Source organism: Neovison vison, chromosome 2 (genome assembly GCF_020171115.1).
Source record: "Neovison vison isolate M4711 chromosome 2, ASM_NN_V1, whole genome shotgun sequence".
Lineage (NCBI taxonomy): Eukaryota > Metazoa > Chordata > Mammalia > Carnivora > Mustelidae > Neogale > Neogale vison.
The window spans coordinates 109,692,363-109,706,680 of NC_058092.1; positions in this window are offsets into that span (position 1 = coordinate 109,692,363).

The window sequence follows — 14,318 nt, forward strand, 5'->3', positions numbered from 1 at the left end:
AATGTAGTGATATGAGGGGTCACATGTATCTGAATGTTTATAGCAGCAATGTCCACAATAGCCAAACTATGGAAAAAACCTAGATGTCCATCAGCAGATGAATGAATAAAGAAGATGTGGTATAAATAAATAAATAAATAAATAAAGATTTATAATATATATACACAAATGTGGTATAAATATATATATTTATATATACATAATTATATATAATTATACATACATTATATAAATTTAATGCATATTACACACATACACAATGAAATACTTTGCAGCCATCAAAAGAAATGAAATCTTACAATTTGAGATGACATGGATTGAACTAGAGCATATTATGCTGAGTGAAATAAGTCAATCAGAGAAAGACAATTATCATATGATCTCTCTGATATAAGGAATTTGAGAGGCAGGGTGGGGGCTTGTGTGCAGTAGGGAAGGAAAAAATGAAACAAGATGGAATCGGGAGGGAAACAAACCATAAGAGACTCTTTATCTCACAAAACAAACTGAAGGTTGCTGGCGGGTGGTTGGGTTATGGATTTTGGGGAGAGTATGTGCTATGGTGAGTGCTGTGAAATGTGTATGCCTGATGATTCACAGACTTATACCCCTGGGGCAAATAGTACATTATGTTAATAAAAATATTTTTAAAAAAGTCTCCTTGAGGAAAACAAGACCTCTGTACTTATTTTGATTTCCTTTTTGCTCTAATGCCCATGACCTAAAAACAATGTCTACTCTAATCATAAAGAAAAGTCAGACAAATCTAAACTGAGGAATATTCTACCTGACCAGCACACCTCAAGGTGGTCAAGGTCATATAAAATAAAGTCTGAGAAACTACCACAGTGTAGAGAGCCCAAGGAGAAAGGTGACTAATGTGGTATACTGGATGCGATGCTGGGGCAGAAAAAGGACACGAGGAGTAAACAAATGAGATGGTCAAATTGAGTATGGATATTAGTTGATAGTAAAATGTATTGATATTGGCTCATTAGTTGTGACAAATGTACTACAATAATGCAAGATACAATAATAGGGAAAACTGTGTGCAGGGTAAACAGAAATGTTGCTCTATCTTTGCAACTTTTCTGTAAATCTGAAACAATTTATTTTTAAATTCCTTGATTAAATAAGAAATAACTTTCATGTTTCCAGGTAGAAAAGTACAGAGTTAAAACATCAATTCTCCTCAAGTTAATTAATACAATGGATGGAATATTAATCAAAATCATTATTCTTCTTAGAAGTAACAAATTATTCCAGAGTTTATTTATGGAAATAATCAGATGATAATGGCTGAGAAAATGTTTTTTAAAAAATTAGTGAAAAGTGGGTCGCCTGGGTGGCTCAGTGGGTTAAGCCGCTGCCTTTGGCTCAGGTCATGATCTCAGGGTCCTGGGATCAAGTCCCGTATCAGGCTCTCTGCTCAGCAGGGAGCCTGCTTCTCTCTCTCTCTCTGCCTGCCTCTCCATCTGCTTGTGATATCTCTCTGTCAAATAAAAAAAATTAGTGGACTTATATCAACAGATATTAACATAACTTATAAAGCTACAAAACTTTTACAATACAAGCATAAGAAAAGACAGAGATTAATGGCAAACAGTAGACAACCAATATTATTATTATTAATATTATATAATAATTATTAAATAAATATTATTAATAATTAATTATTATTATTAATTAATTAATAATTAAACAAAAAGTGGGGAATTTAACTATAACAATTCCAAATTAATTTCATTTGAATTCAAAAAGTGTAAGTAAGAAAATATTTTTTAAAAATTGGAAAAATACAGACCACTTATCTCATGGTAGTCTTTTCAGTACAGAAGCGTAACAAGCAAGAGCAACAAAAAAATACAATTTATGTATCTACAAGTAGAAACAAAATTAAATACCACAAAAAAACCTGGAAAAAATAGATTTACAACATATATGACCAGCAAAAAGTTAATATACATTATTACTATATTAAAGAAACCCGTAATGAAAAAGATAAGTGATTTATGCAAAACAAAAAAAAAATCATGAATAAGAAACTCCTAGTGAATAAATAAATACCAAGTCATCAAAAGAAAATGTTTATCAGTAGTAATCAAAGAAGTAAAATTAAAGCAACTAGTTTGCTTATCAGGTTGGCAAACAATGAAATAGTTAAGAGGAATGATAATACACAGCATTGACAAAGGTGTGTGGAGATGAATGTTTTCATACAACAATGCCTGTGGGAGTTACAATTGGGACACTCTTTCAGGACAAGCTGGCACATGTAACTACAATAATCATGATGATGGCCAAGAATTTTGTGCTTACTGTGGGCTAGGCCGGGATCTAAAGGCTTACCATGTATTAGGCCACTTGGGTGTCATCGCAATTCAATAAAGGAGGTACTGTTAATATCTACATTCACGAGGGAGGAAACTTGATCCTGCAAGATCTTCAAAGGCCGGTTTAACTGGCAGGTGACAGAGCTGGATATCAATCCCAAGTGGTCTGACTCCAGAGCCTGTGTCCTTGCCTGTGGATAAAACATAATGGATGTGCTGGGACCCAGGGATCCTGCTTCTAGGAATTTAGGCTAAGAAAATAATTGGCAATATTCACAAACTTATATATAAGGGTGTTTATTGCAGAAATTTTATAAGAGCAGAGGGATGATTTATTAATGTAAATTATCAGCAGTGGAGAAATGATTCACTATATTGAGGTACAACTAGTCTTTAAGACATGCTGGAGAAAAATAAAAGTATGTTGTTAAGGGAAAAGTAGGCTTTAAAATAATAACTATGGGCTGCGCTGCCCCGCATTCTGGCCCCATGGACCCAAGGCACAACCCATCCACTTACCCACAAGTCTGCCTGGATCTAGTGAGTGCCATATCTGGTTCCTCCAGCACTGCCAATATGAAGAAAGTTGTTTAACAGCTCCAGCTGGAAGTCAGGCTCCACTATGTGAGGTTTCCCAGGCAGCTACAGATTTGAGACAACTCTGTCTGCAAAATGCTCAACATGACCCCTTGCTGACTGGAGTATCTTTAAGCAAGAATCCCTTCAGACCCAGGAAAGTCTGTTACTTTTCGTAATACAAGGAATCTTTGGATGGTTTTCTAAAGCACTTTGAATGAACCAGTGAATGTTTGTTTAAAGAAGAACTAAATCTGAAGCCTGTACAAAAACTTATCTCTATAACAGGTGCCATACATAGAAACTTCTTTTGTCGGTCCCGAACATCAACTCTCTGAATTTTCATAAATTTATTTTTTTTTAAGATTTTATTTATTTAATTAATAGAGAGAGGGGGGGAAGCAAGCTCCCTGCTGAGCAGGAGCCCAATGCAGGGCTCGATTCCAGGACCCTGAGATCATGACCTGAACCAAAGGCAGAGGCTTAACCCACTGAGCCACACAGGTGCCCCAATTTTCATTCTATTTCACAAGGGTAATTATTTTATATACACTGACAGCAGCATACAACAAAATAACTAGTATAAATAATAATAATAAAATAAGGAATTGTATTCTCTAAAGTAACACAAGTATAATTTAGGCCAACAGAATATTTTTATTTTTGATGCATTCTATATTTTACAAATGTTCTAAGTAAGCATGCACAGCCTTTATAGTAGAAATTTACATATTTCGTTCATTGTTTCAAAATGATCAAGAAAAACTATTCCTTTTGATTCCCATATATGATGTCTCCTTTCCTTGGTTGTGATTTTCTATTTCTATTTCATAAAACTTGTAACATAGGTACCCTTTGCTATGGCTCTAGGAACAGTATATTAATAAATAAAACATAAAACAATAAACAATTTTTTACTAAAGCATTCATGTCAACAGGAGATGACAGTTTATCACAAACACAAGTTGTGAATTCAGAGATAATTGATGAAGACCCTCCAGAGCATTCTCCCTGTGTCTGTGCTTCTCAGAACTTCAAGCACAAGTCCAGACAGGGATTCATAACCAAAAGAACAGGAGGAGTACCCAGCCCCACAACAGGGTGAGGAGTGCCAGGGCTCTGGGCCTTTCTCTGCTGAACATTCTCCCAGCCCCAGAACAGGCACTGTGGAAGAAGCTGGAACATGAAAAGGATGGGGGTGGGAGTGGAGTGGAGAGGATTTCTCCTCACACCTTGTGAAAATTGGGCAACTAGCATAGTGTTCTCTCTGACCTCTAGGACCTTGAAGCCAAGACCACCAGCCTCCCAGCTGAAGGCTTTGGGGGGGACAGTCCTAAGTGACATTTCTTCTAAGCTTTCTGATTTAGATGGTATAGTGTTATCCAACTTCCATAGTGTGCTGAGCCTTTATTCCTGCCAGGATATCCCTTGAGACATGTGGCACTTTATGATCTAGCAAACACATTTGTACACATTATCTCACACAATCTTAGAACAGCTTTCCTAGTGCCCTGTACTAGGTCCTTGTGGTCCTGATCTCTGCTTCTTCCCAGCATCCAGAACAGCATCTGTATGTGTGCACAGAGTGGCAATCAACATGGCATCAAATGGACATTCACGGTAATGTATATGATACATTCTTCTCTGTTAAATGGAGACAACAGTGCCTATTTCTCATGATTGTTGCAGAGATAAAAATCAGGTCCTTGTAAAACTCTTGTCAGGGCAGCTGACACATTGTGTAGGGTAAATGAAAGCACAGACATCCCTCAGAAATACTGCAGGTTCAGTTCCAGACCACCCCAATAAATCTAATACTGCAATAAAGCAAGTCCATGAATTTTTTGGTTTCTCAGTACATATAAAAGTTATGCAGACACTAAAACTTATATTTACTGCAGTTTATTAAGTCTGCAATAGCATTGTCTTAAAAAAAAAAGCCAGTGTACATGTTGTCACTTCAACAGTCTTCATAACATCTTCACCAGGAGTAGAGTCCATCTCAAAGAATTACTTCCTTTGCTCATCCCTAAGAAGCAACTCCTCATCCATTCAAGTTTGATTATGAGATTGCAGCAATTCAGTCACATCTCAGGCTCTACTTCTAATTCTCATTCTCTTGTTATTCTCTTGCTATTTCTACCACACCTACAGTTACTTCCTCCACTGAAGTCTTGAACCCCACAAGGTCACCCATGAGGGTAGGAAAAAAGTTCTTCCAAACTCCTATTAATGTTATTTTTACTTCTTCACATAAACATGAATGTTCTTAATGGCTAATCCTTTCCAGGTTTCCAAATGACTTTGTCCAGGTCCATCAGAGGAATCACTGTCTGTGGCAAGTATTACTCTTTGACCTATGAGCTGCAGAATGGATGTTGTGTTGGCAGACATGGAAACAGTATTAATATTGTTGTATATAATGATCATAGCTCTTGGGTGATCAGGAGCATTGTCAATGAGCTTTTTTTTTTTTTTTTTTTTTGCTTTTTTTTTCCTAAACCATAGGTCTCGATAATGAGTGGCCTTAAAATATTCAGTAAACTATTTTGTAAACAGATGTGCTGTCACCTAGGCTTTATTGTGCCATTTCTAGAGCTTAGGCAGTGTAGATTTCATGTAATTCCTAAGGGCCCTAGGATTTTTTGGATGGTCAATGATCATTGACTTCAACTTGAAATCACCAGCTATATTAATTAGTCTCTAATAAGAGATTCACTTTGTCTTCTGAAGTTTTGAAGCCAGGGCGCCTGGGTGGCTCAGTGGGCAGGCACTCCAGCTTTCTAGCTATGAAAGTTCTAGATGTCATCTTCTTTTGATATAAAGCTGTTTCATCAACATTGAAAGCTTGTTATTTAGTGTAGTTACCATCATTAATGATCTTAGACTGTCAGGATAACTGCAGCTTTGACATCAGCCATTATGGAGATGGCTTCTTTTCTTAAATCTTATGAACCAACCTCCACTAGTTTCAAACTCTTCTGCTGCTGCTTCCTCACCTCTCTCAGCCTTCACAAAAATGAATAGATTTAGGGCTTTGCTCTGGGTTAGGCTTTAGTTTAAGGAATTATTGTGGCTGGTTTGATCTATCCAGACCATTACAACTTTCTCTATAACAGCAAATAGATAGTTTTGCTTTATCATTTGTGTGTTCACTGGAGTAGCACTTTCAATTGCCTTCACGAACTTTTCCTTTGCACTCACAACTTGCCTAACTGAATCCAGAGACTTAGCTTTTGGCCTATCTTGGCTTTTGACAAGCCTTCCTTACTAAGTTCAGTCATTTCTAGTTTTTGATTTGAAATTGGGAGACATGTGACTCTTCCTTTCCATTAAAAACTTAGGAGACATTGTAGGGTTATATAATTGGCTAACTTTACTATTTTTGTGTCTTAGGAAATAGTGAGTTCTAAGGAGAAGGAGAGAGTCAGGGGAAAGACTTGTCAGTGGAGCACACACACAAGTTAGAACACATACAGCATTATGATTAAGTATGCCATCTTATATGGAAATGGTGTTTGGTGTCCCAAAACAATTAAAATAGTAACATCAAAGATCACTGACCATGGATTACCATAATAAATATAATAATGGTGAAAAAGTTTGAAATATTGTGAGCATTACTAAAATGTGAAACAGACACGAATCGAGCAAATACTGTTGGGAAAATGGTACCAATAAATTTGTTCCATGCCGAGTTGCCACAAACCTGCAATTTATTAAAACTGCAATATCTGCAAAGCATAATAAAGCACAGTTCAATAAAATGAGGCATGCCTGTATCTGAAAAACCAAAGAATTAAAGCATGAAAGGCATCCCACTTCCCTGAACTCATTGGTGCGACTGCCTGCAGAGTTGCCAAGCCCCAGGGTCCTGATGCACCAGAAAGCCTTGCAGGGTGGGGTGGGGTTGTACCCCATTTCACCATTGCCCCCTCCACCCACTTATTCTTACAGCTGAGCACTTAAGAAATCCCTTTCTCTTGTCACCAAAACATTGCAGAGGAAAGGCAGCACCTGAGGGGCCATGTTGCCAAACTTCCCTGCCAAGCTCTGTTGGCAGAATCAAGGCATGTCCTGGGAGCAGTTTTTCCAGAAGTGATGATGGATTTGTGCTGATCCAATCATTCCCTCATGATGAAAGAAACAAGCCCCTCTCCCTGGCCAAACCTGGAGGTGTTACCTACTGCCTCTACCCTGGGAGGAGGGAACAACCTGAAGAACATGTAGCTCTTCAGGTCTGCCACACCCCTTTTCCTCAGAAGGACACCTGGACATCTCCTCACACACCAGATGGTGCCCTGTGGGACCATTTTACCACAGAATGAGTTGTCTCTGGGTACTGCTGCTTTCTGCACTCACTTCCCTTTGGGAATGTTCTTGGCAACAAAGGAGTAGTGGACTGTGCCAAATGAACACTGGCACTCACATACTATGGTATTTGAAGCCAATTCCTTGGCTTCCCTGAGCCTTCATTTATTCAACTGCAGGATGGGAGTAACAATGATGCCAAGATCACAAGTTATTTTAAAGATTAAATGAAATAGCTCTGTGATTACTGGTCAGGGCAAAGGTATTTGATGATTTACTTGTTTGTTCTGCATGAAATTATCAGACAGGCCAATGTAGTCAGTCAAACTCAGTCATGGTTCTAAGATTCACCTTCCAACATTTCTGGAGGCCAATGCCAGCCCCTGTCTGGACCCCATTCCCACTGGGCTCTCTCCCCCACAAGCCCACTCCCACCTCAAGGCAGCTCAGTTTTTCCTCAGGGTGCCACTATTTGAAGAAACAGCTTGTACAATTAATATATAATCATTCTTATTTCCTTTCAAAAAACTTGGTAACTGCCCATATCATTTAAAAGTAAATTCCTTAACATGGCTTTCAGACCCCTTCATGATGACTCACCCCTCCCTCCTCAAGTACACCACACCACAGACCCATGCCTCTCAGGCCCTACAGTGGCCTGCACACTCCCTGCTATGTTACACCCAGGCCTTTACCCATCCCTCTCCCTTTGCCTCAAATTCCTGCCCACCCTTTTCTCCTTAGGATATATTCTGAAGGATCCTAGGGCCAGTAAGACCCCACCACACTTTTAAGTGCCTCTAGAGTGTGTCCTTGTGCGTCACCTCATGGTGCAAACATTCATCAACATGTCTGTCCTCCAGACTACCATGTAAACCTTGGAGGGCAGGGGCTAGGTCTTCTTTATCTTGGTATCCCCAGCTTCTCCCCAGAGTAGTGCTCAGTGTGTTCATGGCTGCCATTCTCTCCAGAAGGGAATTCTTTTATATTCTGCTTCCAAGTCTCCAGCATCTCCAGCCAACCCATCTGTCTTCCTAAAGGGCCAGGTATAGGCCCCCATTACTCTCTCAGAGGTATGCAGCACAACTCAACTCCCTACCTACTGGCCCCCATCACAAATGAAAACTTACGGCATTTACATTTGCATTTACCTATATGTGTATGTATATTACTTGTGAGCAAAAACCAAGGTGCTAATTATAGCAACTTTCTCAAAGTTTAAGAATAGGGCTTGTGGCTATGGAAAAGAGTAAAAAAGATTGGCCAACCAAAGCTTGAAACCAGTTTCATATAATTTTGTTAAGACAAATGAAATTAACTTCCAGAGATAAGCTTTATCACAATCTGAGGGTAGTAAGGGTAATGGTAATAATAATTAATCACTTATTAACCCTAGAATAATGCTAACATCAGTTGAATGTTTTCTGTATGTTGAATATTAAGAAACCTAATATGAACTGATTCAATGTTCACACCTATACAAAGGATCCACCACTTACAGTTGTATGACCTTGAGTAACTTTGCCTCTATTTCCTCATTAGTAAAGTGGGGATAGTCATGACACCTACATCATTGTAATTAAATTAACAAAGAGGCAACCCACGGAATGGGAGAAATATTTGAAAATGACAGTACAGACAAAAGGTTGATATGCAGGATCTATAATGAACTCCTCAAACTCAGCACACACGAAACAGGCAAACATATCAAAAAATGGGCAGAAGATATGAACAGACACTTCTCCAATCAAGACATACAAATGGCTATCAGACACATGAAAAAATGCTCATCATCATTAGCCCTCAGGGAGATTCAAATTAAAACCACATTGAGATATCACCTTACACCAGTTAGAATGGCCAAAATTAACAAAACAGGAAACAACATGTGTTGGAGAGGATGTGGAGAAAGGGGAACCCTCTTCCACTGTTGGTGGGAATGCAGGTTGGTGCAGCCTCTTTGGAGAACAGTGTGGAGAATCCTCAAGAAATTAAAAATAGAGCTTCCCTATGACCCTGCAATTGCACTCCTGGGTATTTACCCCAAAGATACAGATGTCATGAAAAGAAGGGCCATCTGTACCCCAATGTTTATAGCAACAATGACCACGGTCGCCAAACTATGGAAAGAACCAAGATGCCCTTCAACGGACGAATGGATAAGGAAGATGTGGTCCATATACACTATGGAGTATTATGCCTCCATCAGAAAGGATGAATACCCAACTTTTGTAGCAACATGGATGGGACTGGAAGAGATTATGCTGAGTGAAATAAGTCAAGCAGAGAGAGTCAATTATCCTATGGTTTCACTTATTTGTGGAGCATAACAAATATCATGGAGGACAAGGGGTGTTAGAGAGGAGAAGGGAGCTGGGGTAAATTGGAAGGGGAGGTGAACCACAAGAGACTATGGCCTCTGAAAAACAATCTGAGGGGTTTGAAGTGGTGGGGGGGTGGGAGGTTGGGGTACCAGGTGGTGGGTATTATAGAGGGCACAGATTGCATGGAGCACTGGGTGTGGTGAAAAAATAATGAATAATGTTTTTCTGAAAATAAATAAATTGAAAAAAAAATAAAATAATTAAATAAATAAATTATTATATATAAATGCTTAGTAAGCTTCCCCAAAATGTGGAACCCCCCCACAGTTAATCTGAACCTAAGGTTATTAGTGCTAACCACGAGGTCTACTACTTCCCAGGGGCTACATGGCTCAGGCTTCCCAAAGAGTAAGAGCTAAAAGCAGCCGGTGGAAGAAACAGAAGGCAGATATCTACTCATTATATTTCCCCCTAAAAAACCTTTAAATAAAATGATAAATGCAGCAATTTTATATCTTCTCTACCTTTGAGAAACTATTGTTAATGTGTATATGGAAGCATATATAAAAATATGCAAGTAAATCTTATTTGGAAGAGTGAAAATCAAAGCAATCTACAGCCATGAATTTAGAAATGGCTAAGAAGATGGTGGGAGAACTAGTACATTACTGAGAAATAGTGACAAGCAAACTGTGACTTTATACCCTTTTACAGTATGTGCAGGGTGCTGCTCTAAATTAACTCACTTAATCCACACATGAACCTAAGGTATACAAGTATACTATAATCCCAATTAATAAAGGAGGAGACTGAAGCTAAGACAGGGTCAATAATTTAGATCATGCAAATAATAAGTGACAAAGTTGTGATTTGAATCCATGCAGTCTGGCTCCAGAATCTATCCTCTTCCCTATTCTACTAATCTACTGTTGAATGAAAAAAAGCAAGGGCAGACTGACACAAAAAGTATGTGTACACACAAAATAATACTATATTGTTCCTAAATATGTACATAAATGCAAGGAAATGACCTACCAAAAAAAATCATATTGAATTATAACACTGGTTTTCTGTGCAAGGGAACAAAATTTAGGCACAAGGATTGGGAATGGTGACCAGAAAAAAAATCCAAATGATCCAAAATGGCTTAACTTTTGCAAAGACAAGGAATTTCAGTATTGTAGAATAATTAGAAACTTATAAAATAAAAATAGCTAGAAGGAATCAGCTATTTCAAATTAAATAAGTTCCCTAATCTTAAAAGGATTGATAATCTATAGCTTAGATTGCCATTCTTAAGGAGTTCTTTGGAAGGGTTCCAAGAATCAATGAGTGAGTGGGCTACAAAGCCACCTATTGGTCCACTCTAGCTGGTTGTCATCTTAGTGTAAATAAACACAACATGCTGCAAGTTATTCATCATCTTTTATCATCAAACCTCTCATGCTTCTTGTCTGCCTTAGCTCCATGAAACACATTGTTTATATTCACCCAAATGTAATTCTAATTACTTTTAATTTCTGTCCATTTTTCTAACTCTATGTCTTTACCATCCTAAGTAACTTTAACTCTCCTTCTAGCTTTTTATTCAAAGATGACTATTCATCGGGACCCCTGAGTGGCTCAGTGGGTAAGCATCTGCCTTCAGTTCAGGTCATGATCTCAGGGTCCTGGGATTGAGCCTTGCATTGGGCTCTTTGCTCAGCAGGGAGCCTGCTTCTTACCACCCCCCCATCTGCCTCTGCCTACTTGTGATCTCTGTCAAATAAATAAAAATTATTTTTTAAAAAAGATGACTATTCATCAACCCCCAAGTGTTCTCTTCCCCATGCTAGTTGTAATGGTGGTGGTGAAAATGAGTAGTGATGGGATGGAGGTGGTAACAGAGGTAAGGGTGAGAATGAGACATGGTAGTAGTAGTAGTGGTAACAGTGGTGGTGGTGGATATGATGGAGATGGTAACTGATGGTGGTGATGGTGGTGGCAATGATGGTGGTGGTGGTGGTGACAGTGGGTATGACAGAAGTGGTGATAGAAGGGATGACAGAGGTGATAGAGGTGGTGGTGGTGAGGGTGGTGAGAGTGAGCAGAGGTGGCAGTGGTAGTACTTGTCATCATGGTGGTGATAGTGGTAGAGGTTGTGGAGCACCAACTAGTAGCAATAGTAGTGATGGTGAGAATTAGCAGGGCTGACAGGTGTAGCAATGGGGATAGTGGTAATGACAATGTTGTTGAAGCAGATGATAACATAAGGTATTTGGCCCTTGATGTAGTACTGAAAGACTTGACAATATAGGTACAGTAGAAATGGCATTGAAGATGATAAAAAAGAGATGTTGAGGTCAGACTAGGCAAAAAAAAAAAAAAAAAAAAAAGGACAAAACCAAAAAACCAAACAAAAAACTCCCCTTAAACAAGCAAACAAACAAAAGACAAAGCAAAAAGCACCTCCAAATGGAGGACAGATCACCTGGTTACTAAGACCACAGTCTCTCCCCACTTCACTGGCCATTTGGCAGGACAAGCAGAGGGAAAAGCAGTGAGAACAGCAAAGGGAATGATACTTTCCAGGCTGGGTGGTCTGCAGGATAGCACTTTCTTCTTTCCAACCACAGTAGTTTGTTCTGTATCTCAGCCTTCCATGTCCACTTCATTTTGGGCTTGTCCAGGATGGCAATTTCTGTATGTATTTGAGAGAAAGAAAAATGGGAAAAGAGTAGAAAGTAGGGTAAGCCCACCAATGCAGGTTCTTCAGTTCTCTCTAAGCCCACTGTGGGCTAAACTTGGCCAGACCTGCCAGAGCCTGGCCCTACTGGTTGTCATTTCCTATGGCGAGATGTCAACAGGGAGGAGTGTGAGGCCACATTCCAGTGGTGGTGGCAAGGCCCCACTAGCCACACCTGGCTCAACACCCCCACAGATACAGGGCCCTGCTGAGGGATACTTGGCCTGTTCTGCCACAGACAGCAAGATAAACAATTGGGTTCAGGAATCAGAACACAATTTATTTTTAAGAAAAACAAATTGCTGTGCTTATAACATCTTGTGTAAACAGAGTAACCACCATACCATGGCATCTCTGGAATTCAGTGGCACTTCTGAGATTCATTCCAGCAAAGGCAACAAGTAAGTTGGACTCAAATCAAGTTCCATTTCCATCAGCCAAGAGTTTGGCTGAAGCATCTTCACTGTCTCACATTTGATTTCCTGGGAATTAGGCACAATAGACCACAATTACCATCACCCTGCTCTCACCTTTTTTTGGTATCTTCCTCTGCAAATACTGGCTTTCCAAGATCAGAAATTGACTGAGCAAGGCTCAGGGTTAAGTGTGGCATACATCCTGTCTGTAGTCAAGTCTTAAGGGGTGATGATAATGGATGATGATGGTAGTGGCATCACTAAAGACTCCCAACCAGGACTGAGTGACCTACTCACCATGACATGTTTATCTTCCAATGAAATAGTATCTTTCTAGAGCCATAAATGCCAAGCATCTCTGAAAATCCTTACTCTTTTTTCTCCTGCTTCCTCTTCTTCTCTCAAATATCTGCTTACCTGTTCCCTACTATGTACAATCGCCTTGTTTATGATATTCTCCTATATCTATAGGACATCACTGCATGAAAGACATTGGGCTAACTACTACATGTTGGATGGTCGGTAAGTTTCAGTTCTGTCCTCAAGTTCTTGGCACTGCAAAGGAGACAGACATTAACACATAATGTAAATAAAATATGGCAACTGGTTTTTAAAAATATAAACTCAGGGGCTCCTGGGTGGCTCAGTGGGTTAAGCCTCTGCCTTCAGCTCAGGTCATGATCTCAGGGTCTTGGGATCGAGTCCTGCATTGGGCTCTCTGGCTCAGTGGGGAGCCTACTTCCTCCTCTCCTCTCTCTCTCTCTCTCTCTCTCTCTCTCTGCCTGCCTTTCTGCCTACTTGTGATCTCTCTCTGTCAAATAAATAAATAAGTTCTTAAAAATATATAAGCTCAGATCATTCTAGAGGGTCAGAAAGGGGGCACATTACCTAATATTGAAAGAGATCTCTCAGATTGCATAATATTGCTTGACTGAGAACCTCCTTTCCAACCAGTCCAAAGCAAGGTTGACTTGGTGTCCCAAAACCTGGACATCCCCTGCTGAAGAGAGCCACAATGATGCCCTCTGTTCCGTCACGGAAACTTAATAAGTTAGTTTTAATTCCAGCTGTTGTAAATGGGTAGTATTCTTCATTTCTGATGGCTGAGTAATATTCCATTGTATATATCAATGTGATAAGGTTTAAACAAAGAAACACTAGAATATTTAACATAGTGTTTGTCACATAGTAAGTGCTCAACAAATGGTAGTTTCAACATTGGTAATAATAATATTAGTGAATGAGTGACTCAGAGAAGAATATGGAAGAAAACTGGGAAAAAAGGATAAAGCCAGCCAAACATTCAGCCCAACATTAACCATAAGGAATGCAACCTCACTGGATAAAATCTGCCCTCGAAAGATTTCCCCTGATCACATCTCCACACTCAACCCCCTAATGACACCTGACATTTTACCATAAGAGCTTCATCTTTTCAGCTATAATTCTGACCTTTCAGACTATTTGCCCCCTACATGGAGACTTACATTGAACTACTATCAGATGTCTACACTCTAGTTTAAATGGATCGCATTGTCTTTCCTTGAGTTTGGCACTTCATCAAACACCTACTATTTTCCAATAGCTTTTCCAAATAATAGACCTTGCTTAATCCTCACAACACCCTCAAAAC